This window comes from Triticum aestivum, chromosome 3D (genome assembly GCF_018294505.1).
Source record: "Triticum aestivum cultivar Chinese Spring chromosome 3D, IWGSC CS RefSeq v2.1, whole genome shotgun sequence".
Lineage (NCBI taxonomy): Eukaryota > Viridiplantae > Streptophyta > Magnoliopsida > Poales > Poaceae > Triticum > Triticum aestivum.
Genome location: NC_057802.1, coordinates 600,744,867 through 600,764,049, shown reverse-complemented (window position 1 = coordinate 600,764,049; position 19,183 = coordinate 600,744,867).

Genomic DNA, 19,183 nt, shown 5'->3' with positions numbered 1-19,183 from the left:
TACTCGTACCGCAATGCATGATCCCGTGACTAACGCCTTAGTCACATTGAGCTCATTATGATGATGCATTACCGAGTGGGCCCAGAGATACCTCTCCGTCACACGGAGTGACAAATCCCAGTCTCGATCCGTGCCAACCCAACAGACACTTTCGGAGATACCCGTAGTGCACCTTTATAGTCACCCAGTTACGTTGTGACGTTTGGCACACCCAAAGCACTCCTACGGTATCCGGGAGTTGCACGATCTCATGGTCTAAGGAAAAGATACTTGACATTAGAAAGCTCTAGCAAACGAAACTACACGATCTTTTATGCTATGCTTAGGATTGGGTCTTGTCCATCACATCATTCTCCTAATGATGTGATCCCGTTATCAATGACATCCAATGTCCATAGTCAGGAAACCATGACTATCTGTTGATCAACGAGCTAGTCAACTAGAGGCTTACTAGGGACAGGTTGTGGTCTATGTATTCACACATGTATTACGATTTCCGGACAATACAATTATAGCATGAATAATAGACAATTACCATGAACAAAGAAATATAATAATAACCATTTATTATTGCCTCTAGGGCATATTTCCAACAGTCTCCCACTTGCACTAGAGTCAATAATCTAGTTACATTGTGATGAATCGAACACCCATTGCGTCCTGGTGTTGATCATGTTTTGCTCTAGGGAGAGGTTTAGTCAACGGATCTGCTACATTCAGGTCCGTGTGCACTTTACAAATATCTATGTCTCCATTTTGAACACTTCCACGAATGGAGTTGAAGCGACGCTTGATATACCTGGTCTTCCTGTGAAACCTGGGCTCCTTCGCAAGGGCAATAGCTCCAGTGTTGTCACAGAAGAGAGTCATCGGGCCCGACGCATTGGGAATCACCCCTAGGTCAGTAATGAACTCCTTCATCCAGACTGCTTCCTGTGCTGCCTCCGAGGCTGCCATGTATTCCGCTTCACATGTAGATCCCGCCACGACGCTTTGCTTGCAACTGCACCAGCTTACTGCTCCTCTATTCAAAATATACACGTATCCGGTCTGTGACTTCGAGTCATCCAGATCTGTGTCGAAGCTAGCGTCGACGTAACCCTTTACGACGAGCTCTTCGTCACCTCCATAAACGAGAAACATATCCTTAGTCCTCTTCAGGTACTTCAGGATATTCTTGACCGCTGTCCAGTGTTCCTTGCCGGGATTACTTTGGTACCTCCCTACCAAACTTACGGCAAGGTTTACATCAGGTCTGGTACACAGCATGGCATACATAATAGACCCTATGGCCGAGGCATAGGGGATGACACTCATCTCTTCTATATCTTCTGCCGTGGTCGGGCATTGAGCCGTGCTCAATTGCACACCTTGCAATACAGGCAAGAACCCCTTCTTGGACTGATCCATACTGAACTTCTTCAATATCTTGTCAAGGTATGTACTCTGTGAAAGACCAATGAGGCGTCTTGATCTATCTCTATAGATCTTGATGCCTAATATATAAGCAGCTTCTCCAAGGTCCTTCATTGAAAAACACTTATTCAAATAGGCCTTTATACTTTCCAAGAATTCTATATCATTTCCCATCAATAGTATGTCATACACATATAATATGAGAAATGCTACAGAGCTCCCACTCACTTTCTTGTAAACACAAGCTTCTCCATAAGTCTGTGTAAACCCAAACGCTTTGATCATCTCATCAAAGCGAATGTTCCAACTCCGAGATGCTTGCACCAGCCCATAGATTGAGCGTTGGAGCTTGCATACTTTGTTAGCATTCTTAGGATCGACAAAACCTTCCGGCTGCATCATATACAACTCTTCCTTAAGGAAGCCGTTAAGGAATGCCGTTTTGACGTCCATCTGCCATATCTCATAATCATAGTATGCGGCAATTGCTAACATGATTCGGACGGACTTCAGCTTCGCTACGGGTGAGAAAGTCTCATCGTAGTCAACCCCTTGAACTTGTCGATAACCCTTAGCGACAAGTCGAGCTTTGTAGATGGTCACATTACCATCTGCGTCCGTCTTCTTCTTAAAGATCCATTTGTTTTCTATGGCTCGCCGCTTATCGGGCAAGTCAGTCAAAGTCCATACTTTGTTTTCATACATGGATTCTATCTCGGATTTCATGGCTTCTAGCCATTTGTCGGAATCCGGGCCCGCCATTGCTTCTTCATAGTTCGAAGGTTCACCGTTGTCTAACAACATGATTTCCAGGACAGGGTTGCCGTACCACTCTGGTGCGGAACGTGTCCTTGTGGACCTACGAAGTTCAGTGACTTGATCTGTAGCTTCATGATCATCATCATTAACTTCCTCCCCAGTCGGTGTAGGCACCACAGGAACATTTTCCCGCGCTGCGCTACTTTCCGGTTCGGAAGGGGTGACTATCACCTCATCAAGTTCCACTTTCCTCCCACTCAATTCTTTCGAGAGAAACTCATTCTCTAGAAAGGACCCGTTCTTGGCAACGAAGATCTTGCCCTCGGATCTGAGGTAGAAGGTATACCCAATAGTTTCCTTAGGGTATCCTATGAAGACGCATTTTTCCGACTTGGGTTCGAGCTTTTCAGGTTGAAGTTTCTTGACATAAGCATCGCATCCCCAAACTTTTAGAAACGACAGCTTAGGTTTCTTCCCAAACCATAATTCATACGGTGTCGTCTCAACGGATTTCGACGGAGCCCTATTTAAAGTGAATGCGGCAGTCTCTAAAGCATAGCCCCAAAATGAGAGCGGTAAATCGGTAAGAGACATCATAGATCGCACCATATCCAATAGAGTGCGATTACGACGTTCAGACACACCATTTCTCTGAGGTGTTCCAGGCGGCGTGAGTTGTGAAACTATTCCACATTTCCTTAAGTGTGCACCAAACTCGTGACTTAAATATTCTCCACCACGATCTGATCGTAAGAAATTTATTTTCCTGTCACGTTGATTCTCAACCTCACTCTGAAATTCCTTGAACTTTTCAAAGGTTTCAGACTTGTGTTTCATTAGGTAGACATACCCATATCTACTTAAGTCATCAGTGAGAGTGAGAACATAACGATATCCTCCGCGAGCCTCAACACTCATTGGACCACACACATCGGTATGTATGATTTCCAATAAGTTGGTTGCTCGCTCCATTGTTCCAGAGAACGGAGTCTTGGTCATCTTACCCATGAGGCATGGTTCGCACGTGTCAAATGATTCGTAATCAAGAGAATCCAAATGTCCATCTGCATGGAGCTTCTTCATGAGCTTGACACCAATGTGACCAAGGCGGCAGTGCCACAAGTATGTGGGACTATCGTTATCAACTTTACATCTTTTGGTATTCACACTATGAACATGTGTAACATCACGTTCGAGATTCATCAAAAATAAACCATTGACCAGCGGGGCATAACCATAAAACATACCTCTCAAATAAATAGAACAACCATTATTCTCGGATTTAAATGAGTAGCCATCTCGAATTAAACGAGATCCAGACACAATGTTCATGCTCAAAGCTGGCACTAAATAACAATTATTGAGGTTTAAAACTAATCCCGTGGGCAGATGCAGAGGTAGCGTGCCGACGGCGATCACATCGACCTTGGAACCATTCCCGACGCGCATCGTCACCTCGTCCTTTGCCAATCTCCGTTTATTCCGTAGTTCCTGCTTTGAGTTACAAATATGAGCAACCGCACCGGTATCAAATACCCAGGAGCTACTACGAGTACTGGTAAGGTACACATCAATTACTTGTATATCACATATACCTTGGGTGTTGCCGGCCTTCTTCTTGTCCGCTAAATATTTGGGGCAGTTCCGCTTCCAGTGACCACTTCCCTTGCAATAAAAGCACTCAGTCCCGGGCTTGGGTCCATTCTTTGACTTCTTCCCAGTAACTGGTTTACCGGGCGCGGCAACTCCCTTGCCGTCCTTCTTGAAGTTCTTCTTACCCTTGCCCTTCTTGAACTTGGTGGTTTTATTCACCATCAACACTTGATGTTCTTTTCTGATCTCCCCTTCCGCTGATTTCAGCATTGAATATACCTCAGGAATGGTCTTTTCCATCCCCTGCATATTGTAGTTCATCACAAAGCTCTTGTAGCTTGGTGGAAGCGACTGGAGGATTCTGTCAATGACCGCGTCATCCGGGAGATTAACTCCCAGCTGAGACAAGCGGTTGTGCAACCCAGACATTCTGAGTATGTGCTCACTAACAGAACTGTTCTCCTCCATTTTACAGCTGAAGAACTTGTCGGAGACATCATATCTCTCGACCCGGGCATGAGCTTGAAAAACTAGTTTCAGCTCCTCGAACATCTCATATGCTCCATGTTTCTCAAAACGCTTTTGGAGACCCGGTTCTAAGCTGTAAAGCATGCCGCACTGAACGAGGGAGTAATCATCAGCACGCTGCTGCCAAGCGTTCATAACGTCTTGGTTCTCAGGGATTGGTGCTTCACCTAGCGGTGCTTCTAAGACATAATATTTCTTGGCTGCTATGAGGATGATCCTCAGGTTCCGGACCCAGTCCGTATAGTTGCTGCCATCATCTTTCAGCTTGGTTTTCTCTAGGAACGCGTTGAAATTGAGGACAACGTGGGCCATTTGATCTACAATACATAGTGTAAAGATTTAGACTAAGTTCATGATAATTAAGTTCATATAATCAAATTATTTAATGAACTCCCACTCAGATAGACATCCCTCTAGTCATCTAAGTGAAACATGATCCGAACTCAACTAGGCCGTGTCCGATCATCACGTGAGACGGACTAGTCAAGATCGGTGAACATCTCCATGTTGATCGTATCTTCTATACGACTCATGCTCGACCTTTCGGTCCTCCGTGTTCCGAGGCCATGTCTGTACATGCTAGGCTCGTCAAGTCAACCTAAGTGTATTGCGTGTGTTCTGAGGCCATGTCTGTACATGCTAGGCTCGTCAACACCCGTTGTATTCGAACGTAAGAATCTATCACACCCGATCATCACGTGGTGCTTCGAAACGACGAACCTTCGCAACGGTGCACAGTTAGGGTGAACACTTTCTTGAAATTATTATAAGGGATCATCCTACTTGCTACCGTCGTTCTAAGCAAATAAGATGCAAAAACATGATAAACATCACATGCAATCAAATAGTGACATGATATGGCCAATATCATTATGCTCCTTTGATCTCCATCTTCGGGGCACCATGATCATCTTTGTCACCGGCATGACACCATGATCTCCATCATCATGATCTCCATCATTGTGTCTTCTTGAAGTTGTCACGCCAACGGTTACTTCTACTTCTATGGCTAACGCACTTAGCAATAAAGTAAAGTAACTTACATGGCATTATTCAATGACACGCAGGTCATACAAAAAATAAAGACAACTCCTATGGCTCCTGCCGGTTGTCATACTCATCGACATGCAAGTCGTGATCCCTATTACAAGAATATGATCAATCTCATACATCACATATATCATTCATCATATCTTCTGGCCATATCACATCACATAGCACTTGCTGCAAAAACAAGTTAGACGTCCTCTAATTGTTGTTGCAAGTTTTTACGTGGTTTGTATAGGTTTCTAGCAAGAACGTTTCTTACCTACGTAAGACCACAACGTGATATGCCAATTTCTATTTACCCTTCATAAGGACCCTTTTCATCGAATCCGTTCCGACTAAAGTGGGAGAGACAGACACCCGCTAGCCACCTTATGCAACTAGTGCATGTCAGTCGGTGGAACCTGTCTCACGTAAGCGTACGTGTAAGGTCGGTCCGGGCCGCTTCATCCCACAATGCCGCCGAAACAAGATAAGACTAGTAGCGGCAAGAAGAATTGACAACATCGACGCCCACAACTTCTTTGTGTTCTACTCGTGCATAGAAACTACGCATAGACCTGGCTCATGATGCCACTGTTGGAGAACGTAGCAGAAATTCAAAATTTTCTACGCATCACCAAGATCAATCTATGGAGTAATCTAGCAACGAGGGGAGGGGGAGTGAATCTACATACCCTTGTAGATCGCGATGCGGAAGCGTTGCAAGAACGCGGATGAGGGAGTCGTACTCGTAGCGATTCAGATCGCGGTTGATTCCGATCTAAGCACCGAAAGAACGGTGCCTCCGCGTTCAACACACGTGCAGCCCGGTGACGTCTCCCACGCCTTGATCCAGCAAGGAGAGAGGGAGAGGTTGGGGAAGACTCCATCCAGCAGCAACACGACGGCATGGTGGTGGTGGAGGAGCGTGGCAATCCCGCAGGGCTTCGCCAAGCACCGCGGGAGAGGAGGAGGAGGGAGAGGGGTAGGGCATCACCAAAAGGAGACTTTCTCGTGTCTGTATGGCAGCCCAAACCTCAAGTATATATAGGGGGGAAGAGGGCTGCGCCCCCCTTAGGGTTTCCACCCCCAAGAGGAGGCGGCCAGCCCTAGATCCCATCAAGGGGGGCGGCCAAGGGGAGGAGAGGGGGAGGCGCCCCACTAGATGGGCCCTAAGGCCCATCTGGACCTAGGGTTTGCTCCCTCCCACTCTCCCATGCGCCTTGGGCCTTGGTGGGGGGCGCACCAGCCCACCTGGGGCTGGTCCCCTCCCACACTTGGCCCACGCAGCCTTCTGGGGCTGGTGGCCCCACTTGGTGGACCCCCGGGACCCTCCCGGTGGTCCCGGTACATTACCGATTTCACCCGAAACTTTTCCGGTGACCAAAACAGGACTTCCCATATATAAATCTTTACCTCCGGACCATTCCGGAACTCCTCGTGACGTCCGGGATCTCATCCGGGACTCCGAACAACATTCGGTAACCACGTACATGCTTTCCCTATAACCCTAGCGTCATCGAACCTTAAGCGTGTAGACCCTACGGGTTCGGGAACCATGCAGACATGACCGAGACGTTCTCCGGTCAATAACCAACAGCGGGATCTGGATACCCATGTTGGCTCCCACATGTTCCACGATGATCTCATCGGATGAACCACGATGTCGGGGATTCAATCAATCCCGTATTCAATTCCCTTTGTCTAACGGTATGTTACTTGCCCGAGATTCGATCGTCGGTATCCCTATACCTTGTTCAATCTCGTTACCGGCAAGTCTCTTTACTCGTTCCGTAACTCACATCATCCCGTGATCAACTCCTTGGTCACAGTGTGCACATTATGATGATGTCCTACCGAGTGGGCCCAGAGATACCTCTCCGTTTACACGGAGTGACAAATCCCAGTCTCGATTCGTGCCAACCCAACAGACACTTTCGGAGATACCCGTAGTGCACCTTTATAGCCACCCAGTTACGTTGTGACGTTTGGCACACCCAAAGCATTCCTACGGTATCCGGGAGTTGCACAATCTCATGGTCTAAGGAAGTGATACTTGACATTAGAAAAGCTCTGAGCAAACGAACTACACGATCTTGTGCTAGGCTTAGGATTGGGTCTTGTCCATCACATCATTCTCCTAATGATGTGATCCCGTTATCAACGACATCCAATGTCCATGGTCAGGAAACCGTAACCATCTATTGATCAACGAGCTAGTCAACTAGAGGCTTACTAGGGACATGGTGTTGTCTATGTATCCACACATGTATCTGAGTTTCCTATCAATACAATTCTAGCATGGATAATAAACGATTATCATGAACAAGGAAATATAATAATAACCTATTTATTATTGCCTCTAGGGCATATTTCCAACACATCTTACCCATGAGGCATGGTTCGCACGTGTCAAATGATTCGTAATCAAGAGACTCCAAAAGTCCATCTGCATGGAGCTTCTTCATGCGCTTGACACCAATGTGACCAAGGCGGCAGTGCCACAAGTATGTGGGACTATCGTTATCAACTTTACATCTTTTGGTATTCACACTATGAACATGTGTAACATCATGTTCGAGATTCATCAAAAATAAACCATTGACCAGCGGGGCATGACCATAAAACATATCTCTCAAATAAATAGAACAACCATTATTCTCGGATTTAAATGAGTAGCCATCTCGAATTAAACGAGATCCAGATACAATGTTCATGCTCAAAGCTGGCACTAAATAACAATTATTGAGGTTTAAAACTAATCCCGTGGGTAGATGCAGAGGTAGCGTGCCGACGGCGATCACATCGACCTTGGAACCATTTCCGACGCGCATCGTCACCTCGTCCTTCGCCAGTCTCCTTTTATTCCGTAGTTCCTGTTTTGAGTTACAAATATGAGCAACCGCACCGGTATCAAATACCCAGGAGCTACTACGAGTACTGGTAAGGTACACATCAATTACATGTATATCACATATACCTTTGGTGTTGCCGGCCTTCTTTTCCGCTAAGTATTTGGGGCAGTTCCGCTTCCAGTGACCACTTCCCTTGCAATAAAAGCACTCAGTTTCAGGCTTGGGTCCATTCTTTGACTTCTTCCCAGTAACTGGTTTACCGGGCGCGGCAACTCCCTTGCCGTCCTTCTTGAAGTTCTTCTTACCCTTGCCCTTCTTGAACTTAGTGGTTTTATTCACCATCAACACTTGATGTTCTTTTCTGATCTCCCCTTCCGCTGATTTCAGCATTGAATATACCTCGGGAATGGTCTTTTCCATCCCCTGCATATTGTAGTTCATCACAAAGCTCTTGTAGCTTGGTGGAAGCGACTGGAGGATTCTGTCAATGACCGCGTCATCCGGGAGATTAACTCCCAGCTGAGACAAGCGGTTGTGCAACCCAGACATTCTGAGTATGTGCTCACTAACAGAACTGTTCTCCTCCATTTTACAGCTGAAGAACTTGTCGGAGACATCATATCTCTCGACCCGGGCATGAGCTTGAAAAACCAGTTTCAGCTCCTCGAACATCTCATATGCTCCATGTTTCTCAAAACGCTTTTGGAGACCCGGTTCTAAGCTGTAAAGCATGCCGCACTGAACGAGGGAGTAATCATCAGCACGTGATTGACAAGCGTTCATAACGTCTTGGTTCTGTGGGATTGGTGCATCACCTAGCGGTGCTTCTAAGACATAATCTTTCTTGGCTACTATGAGGATGAGCCTCAGGTTCCGGACCCAGTCCGTATAGTTGTTGCCATCATCTTTCAGCTTGGTTTTCTCTAGGAACGCGTTGAAATTGAGGACAACGTTGGCCATTTGACCTACAAGACATAGTGTAAAGATTTTAGACTAAGTTCATGATAATTGAGTTCATCTAATCAAATTATTTAATGAACTCCCACTCAGATAGAGATCCCTCTCGTCATCTAAGTGAAACATGATCCGAGTTTAACTAGGCCGTGTCCGATCATCACGTGAGACGGACTAGTCAAGATCGGTGAACATCTCCATGTTGATCGTATCTTCTATACGACTCATGCTCGACCTTTCGGTCCTCCATGTTCCGAGGCCATGTCTGTACATGCTAGGCTCGTCAAGTCAACCTAAGTGTATTGCGTGTGTTCCGAGGCCATGTCTGTACATGCTAGGCTCGTCAACACCCGTTGTATTCGAACGTTAGAATCTATCACACCCGATCATCACGTGGTGCTTCGAAACAACGAACCTTCGCAACGGTGCACAGTTAGGGTGAACACTTTTCTTGAAATTATTATAAGGGATCATCCTACTTGCTACCGTCGTTCTAAGCAAATAAGATGCAAAAACATGATAAACATCACATGCAATCAAATAGTGACATGATATGGCCAATATCATCATGCTCCTTTGATCTCCATCTTCGGGGCACCATGATCATCTTCGTCACCGGCATGACACCATGATCTCCATCATCATGATCTCCATCATTGTGTCTTCATGAAGTCGTCACGCCAACGATTACTTCTACTTCTATGGCTAACCCGTTTAGCAACAAAGTAAAGTAATTTACATGGTGTTATTCAATGACACGCAGGTCATACAAAATAATAAAGACAACTCATGTGGCTCCTGCCGGTTGTCATACTCATCGACATGCAAGTCGTGATTCCTATTACAAGAATATGATCAATCTCATACATCACATATATCATTCATCACATCTTCTGGCCATATCATATCACATAGCACTTGCTGCAAAAACAAGTTAGACGTCCTCTAATTGTTGTTGCAAGTTTTTACGTGGTTTGTAGGTTTCTAGCAAGAACGTTTCTTACCTACGTATGACCACAACGTGATTTGCCAATTTCTATTTACCCTTCATAAGGACCCTTTCATCGAATCCGTTCCGACTAAAGTAGGAGAGACAGACACCCGCTAGCCACCTTATGAATCTAGTGCATGTCAGTCGGTGGAACCTGTCTCACGTAAGTGTACGTGTCAGGTCGGTCCGGGCCGCTTCATCCTACAATGCCGCCGAAACAAGAAACGGCTAGTAGCGGCAAGAAGAATTGGCAAACTCAACGCCCACGACTGCTTTGTGTTCTACTCGTGCATAGTAACTACGCATAGGCCTGGCTCATGATGCCACTGCTGGGAATCGTAGCATAATTTTAAAATTTTCCTACGTTCACCAAGATGCATCTATGGAGTATACTAGCAACGAGGGGAAGGGAGTGCATCTACATACCCTTGTAGATCGCGAGCGGAAGCGTTCCAATGAACGTGGATGACGGAGTCGTACTCGCCGTGATCCAAATCACCGATGACCGAGTGCCGAACGGACGGCACCTCCGCGTTCAACACACGTACGGTGCAGCGATGTCTCCTCCTTCTTGATCCAGCAAGGGGGAAGGAGAGGTTGATGGAGATCCAACAGCACGACGGCGTGGTGGTGGATGTAGCGGGTCTCCGGCAGGGCTTCGCCGAGCTTCTGCGAGAGAGAGAGAGAGAGAGAGGTGTTGCAGGGGAGGAGGGAGGCGCCCAAGGCTGTGTCCTCCTGCCCTCCCTCCCCCCCCCCCCTTTATATAGGCCCCTGGGGGGGTGCGCCAGCCCTGGGAGATGGGATCTCCAAGGGGGGGCGGCGGCCAAGGGGGGAAGGGGTTGCCTTGCCCCCCAAGGCAAGGGGGAAGCTCCCCCTCCCCTAGGGTTCCCAACCCTAGGCGCATGGGGGGAGGCCCAAGGGGGGCACCCCAGCCCACTAAGGGCTGGTTCCCTTCCACTTTCAGCCCACGGGGCCCTCCGGGATAGGTGGCCCCACCCGGTGGACCCCCGGGACCCTTCCGGTGGTCCCGGTACAATACCGGTAACCCCCGAAACTTTCCCGGTGGCCGAAACTTGACTTCCTATATATAATTCTTCACCTCCGGACCATTCCGGAACCTCTCGTGACGTCCGGGATATCATCCGGGACTCCGAACAACTTTCGGGTTTCCTCATACATATATCTCTACAACCCTAGTGTCACCGAACCTTAAGTGTGTAGACCCTACGGGTTCGGGAGACATGCAGACATGACCGAGATGCCTCTCCGGTCAATAACCAACAGTGGGATCTGGATACCCATGTTGGCTCCCACATGTTCCACGATGATCTCATCGGATGAACCACGGTGTCGAGGATTCAATCAATCCGTATGCAATTCCCTTTGTCAATCGGTATGTTACTTGCCCGAGATTCGATCGTCGGTATCCCAATACCTTGTTCAATCTCGTTACCGGCAAGTCTCTTTACTCGTACCGCAATGCATGATCCCGTGACTAACGCCTTAGTCACATTGAGCTCATTATGATGATGCATTACCGAGTGGGCCCAGAGATACCTCTCCGTCACACGGAGTGACAAATCCCAGTCTCGATCCGTGCCAACCCAACAGACACTTTCGGAGATACCCGTAGTGCACCTTTATAGTCACCCAGTTACGTTGTGACGTTTGGCACACCCAAAGCACTCCTACGGTATCCGGGAGTTGCACGATCTCATGGTCTAAGGAAAAGATACTTGACATTGAAAAAGCTCTAGCAAACGAAACTACACGATCTTTTATGCTATGCTTAGGATTGGGTCTTGTCCATCACATCATTCTCCTAATGATGTGATCCCGTTATCAATGACATCCAATGTCCATAGTCAGGAAACCATGACTATCTGTTGATCAACGAGCTAGTCAACTAGAGGCTTACTAGGGACACGTTGTGGTCTATGTGTTCACACATGTATTACGATTTCCGGACAATACAATTATAGCATGAACAATAGACGATTATCATGAACAAAGAAATATAATAATAACCATTTATTATTGCCTCTAGGGCATATTTCCAACAGTCTCCCACTTGCACTAGAGTCAATAATCTAGTTACATTGTGATGAATCGAACACCCATTGCGTCCTGGTGTTGATCATGTTTTGCCCTAGGGAGAGGTTTAGTCAACGGATCTGCTACATTCAGGTCCGTATGTACTTTACAAATATCTATGTCTCCATTTTGAACACTTTCACGAATGGAGTTGAAGCGACGCTTGATATGCCTGGTCTTCCTGTGAAACCTGGGCTCCTTCGCAAGGGCAATTGTTGGAAATATGCCCTAGAGGCAATAATAAATGGTTATTATTATATTTCTGTGTTCATGATAATAGTCTATTATTCGTGCTATAATTGTATTGTCCGGAAATCATAATACATGTGTGAATACATAGACCACAACCTGTCCCTAGTAAGCCTCTAGTTGACTAGCTCGTTGATCAACAGATAGTCATGGTTTCCTGACTATGGACATTGGATGTCATTGATAACGGGATCACATCATTAGGAGAATGATGTGATGGACAAGACCCAACTTAAGCATAGCATAAAAGATCGTGTAGTTTCGTTTGCTAGAGCTTTTCCAATGTCAAGTATCTTTTCCTTAGACCATGAGATCGTGCAACTCCCGGATACCGTATGAGTGCTTTGGGTGTGCCAAACGTCACAACGTAACTGGGTGACTATAAAGGTGCATTACGGGTATCTCCGAAAGTGTCTGTTGGGTTGGCACGGATCGAGACTGGGATTTGTCACTCCGTGTAAACGGAGAGGTATCTCTGGGCCCACTCGGTAATGCATCATCATAATGAGCTCAATGTGACTAAGGCGTTAGTCACGGGATCATGCATTACGGTACGAGTAAAGAGACTTGCCAGTAACGAGATTGAACTAGGTATTGGGATACCGACGATCGAATCTCGGGCAAGTAACATACCGATTGACAAAGGGAATTGCATACGGATTGATTGAATCCTCGACACCGTGGTTCACCCGATGATATCATCGTGGAACATGTGGGAGCCAACATGGGTATCCAGATCCCGCTGTTGGTTATTGACCGGAGAGGCGTCTCGGTCATGTCTGCATGTCTCCCGAACCCGTAGGGTCTACACACTTAAGGTCCGGTGACGCTAGGGTTGTAGAGATATATGTATGCGGAAACCCGAAAGTTGTTCGGAGTCCCGGATGAGATCCCGGACGTCACGAGAGGTTCCGGAATGGTCCGGAGGTAAAGATTTATATATGGGAAGTCTTATTTTGGTCGCCGGAAAAGTTTCGCGCTTTATCGGTATTGTACCGGGAGTGCCGAAAGGGGTCCGAGGGTCCACCAGCCCCGGGGGGCCACATGGGCTGTAAGGGGTGCGCCTTGGCCTATATGGGCCAAGGGCACCAGCCCCAAGAGGCCCATGCGCAAGAGATAAGAAAGAAGGGAGAGTCCTAAAGGGGGAAGGCACCTCCGAGGTGCCTTGGGGGGGAAGGACTCCCCCCTGGCCGCACCCTTCCTTGAAGGAAGGGGCAAGGCTGCGCCCCCCCCTCTCCCTTGGCCCTATATATAGTGGGGGGAAGGGAGGGCAGCAAGATCTAAGCCTTGGGCGCCTCCCTCCTCCCCTGCAACACCTCTCTCTCTCTCGCAGAAGCTCGGCGAAGCCCTGCCGGAGACCCGCTACATCCACCACCACGCCGTCGTGCTGTTGGATCTCCATCAACCTCTCCTTCCCCCTTGCTGGATCAAGAAGGAGGAGACGTCGCTGCACCGTACGTGTGTTGAACGCGGAGGTGCCGTCCGTTCGACACTCGGTCATCGGTGATTTGGATCACGGCGAGTACGACTCCGTCATCCACGTTCATTGGAACGCTTCCGCTCGCGATCTACAAGGGTATGTAGATCCACTCCTTTCCCCTCGTTGCTAGTAGACTCCATAGATGCATCTTGGTGAGCGTAGGAAAATTTTAAATTATGCTACGATTCCCAACAGGCCCCACCCGGTGGACCCCCGGGACCCTTCCGGTGGTCCCGGTACAATACCGGTAACCCCCGAAACTTTCCCGGTGGCCGAAACTGGACTTCCTATATATAATTCTTCACCTCCGGACCATTCCGGAACCTCTCGTGACGTCCGGGATCTCATCCGGGACTCCGAACAACTTTCGGGTTTCCGCATACATATATCTCTACAACCCTAGCGTCACCGAACCTTAAGTGTGTAGACCCTACGGGTTCGGGAGACATGCAGACATGACCGAGACGCCTCTCCGGTCAATAACCAACAGCGGGATCTGGATACCCATGTTGGCTCCCACATGTTCCACGATGATCTCATCGGATGAACCACGGTGTCGAGGATTCAATCAATCCCGTATGCAATTCCCTTTGTCAATCGGTATGTTACTTGCCCGAGATTCGATCGTCGGTATCCCAATACCTTGTTCAATCTCGTTACCGGCAAGTCTCTTTACTCGTACCGCAATGCATGATCCCGTGACTAACGCCTTAGTCACATTGAGCTCATTATGATGATGCATTACCGAGTGGGCCCAGAGATACTTCTCCGTCACACGGAGTGACAAATCCCAGTCTCGATCCGTGCCAACCCAACAGACACTTTCGGAGATACCCGTAGTGCACCTTTATAGTCACCCAGTTACGTTGTGACGTTTGGCACACCCAAAGCACTCCTACGGTATCCGGGAGTTGCACGATCTCATGGTCTAAGGAAAAGATACTTGACATTGGAAAAGCTCTAGCAAACGAAACTACACGATCTTTTATGCTATGCTTAGGATTGGGTCTTGTCCATCACATCATTCTCCTAATGATGTGATCCCGTTATCAATGACATCCAATGTCCATAGTCAGGAAACCATGACTATCTGTTGATCAACGAGCTAGTCAACTAGAGGCTTACTAGGGACACGTTGTGGTCTATGTATTCACACATGTATTACGATTTCCGGACAATACAATTATAGCATGAACAATAGACAATTACCATGAACAAAGAAATATAATAATAACCATTTATTATTGCCTCTAGGGCATATTTCCAACAATAACATCTACGCATAAACCTGGCTCGGATACCACTGTTGGTGAACGTAGTAATTTCAAAAAAAATCCTACGCACACGCAAGATCATGGTGATGCATAGCAACGAGAGGGGAGAGTGTGTCCACGTACCCTCGTAGACCGAAAGCGGAAGCGTTAGCACAACGCTGATGTTGTAGTCGTACGTCTTCACGATCCGACCGATCCAAGTACCGAACGTACGGCACCTCCGAGTTCAGCACACGTTCAGCTCGATGACGTCCCGCGAACTCCGATCCAGCAGAGCTTCATGGGAGTGTTCCTTCAGCACGATGGCGTGATGACGGTGATGATGTTGCTACCGACGCAGGGCTTCGCCTAAGCACCGCTACGATATGACCGAGGTGGAATATGGTGGAGGGGGGCACCGCACACGGCTGGGAGAGATCAACAGATCAACTTGTGTGTCTAGAGGTGCCCCCCTGCCCCCGTATATAAAGGAGAAAGGGGGGAGAGGCGGCCGGCCAAGGAGGGCGCGCCAAGGGGGGAGTCCTACTCCCACCGGGAGTAGGACTCCTCCTTTCCTTGTTGGAGTAGGAGAAGGGAAGGAAGGGAGAGAGGAGGAGAAGGAAAAAGGGGGGCACCGCCCCCCCCCCTCCTTGTCCAATTCGGACTAGAGGGGGAGGGGGCGCGCGGCTGCCCTGGCCGCCCCTCCTCTTCTCCCACTAAGGCCCATTAGGCCCAATATACTCCCGGGGGGTTCCGGTAACCTTCCGGTACTCCGGTAAATGTCTGAAACCTCCCGAAACACTTCCGGTGTTCGAACATAGTCATCCAATATATCGATCTTTACGTCTCGGCCATTTCGAGACTCCTCGTCATGTCCGTGATCATATCCGGGACTCTAAACTACCTTCGGTACATCAAAACACAAAAACTCATAATACCGATCGTCACCAAACTTTAAGCGTGCGGACCCTATGGGTTTAGAACTATGTAGACATGACCGAGACACGTCTCCGGTCAATAACCAATAGCGGAACCTGGATGCTCATATTGGCTCCCACATATTCTACGAAGATCTTTATCGGTCAAACCGCATAACAACATACGTTGTTCCCTTTGTCATCGGTATGTTACTTGCCCGAGATTCGTTCGTCGGTATCTCAATACCTAGTTCAATCTTGTTACTGGCAAGTCTCTTTACTCGTTATGTAATGCATCATCCCGCAACTAACTCATTAGTCACATTACTTGCAAGGCTTATAGTGATGTGCATTACCGAGAGGGCCCAGAGATACCTCTCCGACAATCGGAGTGACAAATCCTAATCTCGAAATACGCCAACTCAACAAGTACCTTCGGTGACACCTGTAGAGCACCTTTATAATCACCCAGTTACGTTGTGACGTTTGGTAGCACACAAAGTGTTCCTCCGGTAAATGGGAGTTGCATAATCTCATAGTAATAGGAACATGTATAAGTCATGAAGAAAGCAATAGCAACATACTAAACTATCAAGTGCTAAGCTAACGGAATGGGTCAAGTCAATCACATCATTCTCCTAATGATGGGATCCCGTTAATCAAATGACAACACATGTCCATGGCTAGGAAACTCAACCATCTTCGATTAACGAGCTAGTCAAGTAGAGGCATACTAGTGACACTATGTTTTTCTATGTATTCACACATGTATTATGTTTCCGGTTAATACAATTCTAGCATGAATAATAAACATTTATCATGATATGAGGAAATAAATAATAACTTTATTATTGCCTCTAGGGCATATTTCCTTCACCGACTGCACTGTGTCTGCCACCACGGACCGGCTATGGATCCTGTTGTGCGTTTGGGAAACTGTTGTGTTCTGCTCACCGGCTGCTCAGAGCAGCGCCTGGATCTTCATCAAACCTCTTCCAGCCTCTGCTTGGGACGGCTGAATCGACTCTACGGGCTGCAGCTGTAAGATCCTGGATCAGAGTGCGATATACCTGAGGTTCAGGCGGAAACAACTGCCGCCGACTAGATTCGGGGAAAGTCGACGGGCGCGTTCGTCGAGTGAATGTTGAAGGTTCTCCAGACGTGTGCGCTCAGCCAAAGTGGCCAGACGCACAGCCTACAAGGCCCGAGCCTCGGAGGTTTCTCCGATGATGGGAGTGTGGAGCGCCTCCACATTACGACGATGCAGCTCATCCCTCTGCTGCGTAGTGAGGGCTTCAGGATGGTATTCCTCGTGAACACGTGACGGATCGCCGCCGCCTTCACCACCGTCGCTGCGACAGAAACTAGGCGGGCTGCGCGGCATGTCGACCATGAGGACTTCTGCTGCAGGGTCACTGCTGTCGCACTCGGACAGGGTCTCGATGGAGCCAGTCGAATAGCCCGTAGAGAGACTCGTCGGGCTCGATTCCGCGACTTGAGGGGTGGCCGACTGACGAGCCACCGCATCCTTTACCCACCGCTGAAGCCGCGATGGACCTGATCGCTTGCGATGACGAGCAGTGGGGAGCGAAGACGCTGCGGGAGCCGACCGATACCGAGTCGACGGCTGCCGCAAAAGGACGCCGCGGAGGCATGCACGAAAGTGCGTCTCCTCGCGGACGGTGAGCATCTCGATGTCGAGGGGGGCCTCCTGGAGCCAGGCGGAGTCGTCGGTGATGAAAGTGAGCGCGCCAAGACGGATCTCGTGGCCTTCAGCCAAACCGCCACCAGAAACCATGATGATGGAGATCAGAAAAATTGCAACCTCACCGAAGTCGCTAAGACACCAGCCCCACGGTGGGCGCCAACTGTCGTGGTACTAAGTCCGACAGTAGAACAGGGGGTACGTAGGAGGAGGCAAGATCCTAGCTACGATGAGGTTGTGCACGCAAGGTTTACGAGTTCAGGCCCTTCGTGGAGGAAGTAAAAGCCCTACGTCGGTGCCCGGAGGCTTGGTCGATTGGATTATGCGTGAAGTTACAGGGGTGCGAACCCTTGTGCCAGTGGAGGGGGTGGCTTATATAGAGTGCGCCAGGATCCCAGCCAGCCCACGTTACAAGGGGTTCAATGTACATTAAGGTGAGACGTTACTGGTAACGCCTATAATAAAGACATATAAATGATCATTAAGACTACAGAGTGAATGACTGACCGTTGCCATCCTGAGTGACTTTAGATCTTCTGTACTCCGAGTGGTTTCTGGTATGGTCGAATGATTATATCCTGGTCGAATGGAATTGGGTTATCCGAGTGGAATTGTTGGTCGAGTGGGTTGCACTCTAAGGTGATTTCAGTTGGTAGATGCCTCTATTCTTTGAATGCATTTGACTCTAGGGCAGTGTCCTTGGGAAGGGTGTCCAGGTCAGGCCTATTACCCTACCCTAGGTACATGTCATCGTCACCCACTCCTCCACTTGCTCGCGCGCCGCCTGTCACCACCACAGTAGACGCGCATGGTAAGGAAAACGATTATTCCTTTTTTTGCGTGGTAAATAAGAGTTACATTCCATAATGATAGGGTTACAGTCTAGTGGTTGTAGTGCCTCAATACACAGAGAACCACGTTGTAGCCATACAACAGAAGTACATTCAGATGGACTATAATAGCCAAACGATCTGCTACCCTATTTTGTTCATGGGAAATTTTCCAGGAAATAAACTTCCTATCAATCATCAAGAACCTTATCTCAGCAACTAGATGACCATACGCACAGCGATCCAGATTATCACCAAGCCAATGCTGCCGAGGAATCAGACTGCACAATGATGATGCCTTCTGTGTTGGAGGAATCAGACTGCACAATGACCTTCAGTGTTGTTTGGTCAATGCCATACCTTGCATCAAAGCGTGAATCTCAATCTCGGCCACCAGAGTATCATTACAGTTAAACAAGAACATGTATGCCGTGAAAATAACACTCCTATCCTGCCGACGCGTCGGCCTCTGAAAATGCATGCTCCATCCACGGAGAGGAAAACGGTAATTCTGGACACGTACGGGCATC